This window comes from Corvus brachyrhynchos, unplaced genomic scaffold, assembly GCF_000691975.1.
Source record: "Corvus brachyrhynchos isolate BGI_N302 unplaced genomic scaffold, ASM69197v1 scaffold34, whole genome shotgun sequence".
NCBI classification, from domain to species: domain Eukaryota; kingdom Metazoa; phylum Chordata; class Aves; order Passeriformes; family Corvidae; genus Corvus; species Corvus brachyrhynchos.
Genome location: NW_008238126.1, coordinates 246,249 through 247,754, shown reverse-complemented (window position 1 = coordinate 247,754; position 1,506 = coordinate 246,249). Strand labels below are relative to the sequence as shown.

Genomic DNA, 1,506 nt, shown 5'->3' with positions numbered 1-1,506 from the left:
CTTACATTTTTTTTTTTTTTTCCCTTTTTTTTTTTTTTTTTTTTTTTTTAATTTTGAAGGAGGGAGAACTGCTAGCTTATTTATCCTTTCTTCTTTGCCAGCTGTGGTAGCATTAGGTTTTGAACTGAGCTCTAAACCTTAATTACTGTAGCAGCACTGCAAAAGAGCCATTCTAATTCTGGGAATACAAACATTCCCTTGTCTCTCAAAGTCTCAGCTAGAATAAAATGTCTTTTAAAAGGCATTTATCTTTTAAAGCCAACTGCTCTGCTCCTTATCACCACCTCCAGCCTCTAGTCCTAAGAGTAAGTTCCATCACTTTCCTTATACAAAACCTGACCTAAAAGAACCAAAGCAGGGTTGTGGGTACAGAGATGTTTCTCCTCCCGAGGTAGGTGGAAGAATACATAGCACTGCTTTGTTAGAGAAAGGTTTTCCATCCATTCCCAGCCAAGGGAGACACATTTCAAGTTCACATTTCAGCTGACCAGACAGGGCTATATGGCACTCAAGGAGTTTCTGTGGCAATGGATGAAAATATTTGTATCTGGATTTGTCTTCTGCTGTTTTTGTCAACACCAGAAAAGGTCAATGTTTTTCCTTGGTCAGGGAAAGATGATGTCTAGATTTACAGCAGCATGAAAGCTGAAAGAAGAAAAGCAAGAAGTAGTTTTGGCAAGTGGTAGATCCTTCAGTGTCCAGGAGCCATTAACCTATTAAAATGAAACTGTTTCTTTTTCTGTCCCCAGGACACTTCAGTCGTCCCCGTAAGTGCAGATCCTTCCACGCAACTCGGAGAGAGCTGAGTGCAGAAGCAAAGCTCCCCAAAAGGTCCCTGCTCATCTCTTCAAGCAGACATTGCAGAAGGAAAGCAACAGCCTAATCAAGCCATAATATAGAGAAAAGAAATGAACTACACTAATTCTCTTTTCTTCTTGCTAGTCCCACCATTTAATTTTTGACTTTTAGAGTCTAAACATAACAACATGGCACTGAACAGGAGGCTTTCTAAATTTTAGGGTGTCTCTAGTTTTGTATTTAAAGTCTAAGGGAAATATAATGTCTATTCTGCATATCTTTGAAGTAAATCAACAACTAAGCACTATTCCTATCCTAGTGTTGCTGGAATGAGAAGCTAGATTCATAAAGTGTTACACTATGAAAATCTAAAGTACGAGTGCAAATCTGAGTCTTGCCCAGTACATCAACAGTTTTCTGTCAGATTCCCATCCCTGCAACCTTTTCTTTACACTGTTTATTTTAAATGTAGCTCCCCTACATCTTTTGACTAGGAGATGAATACATGCAAGACCCCAGACTGCATGATTCTGGCAGCATGAGGGAGCAGACATTTAAAAACTCATTTATCATTTCAAGGAAGCCATTCCAGGTTGCTTCTTCAGAGAGTGATTGAAAGCAGTTTAGGAAATGTACAACACTAAAACAAGAGGAAGATGGAGACACAACTACTGGTATGCTCTCAGATTCATTCAAGGAGATTTACTT

General features: G+C 39.0%; 1 long non-coding RNA gene across 1 annotated transcript in view; it reads left to right on the top strand.

The window, feature by feature from the left end:
• The window catches only part of LOC108446541, a 12,493-nt gene extending 11,388 nt beyond the window's left edge, over positions 1–1,105 (top strand). The window contains exon 2 of the long non-coding RNA XR_001861748.1: positions 750–1,105. This is a non-coding gene — a long non-coding RNA (uncharacterized LOC108446541). The remainder of the gene's footprint in view (positions 1–749) is intronic.
• Positions 1,106–1,506: the final 401 nt, after the last annotated feature.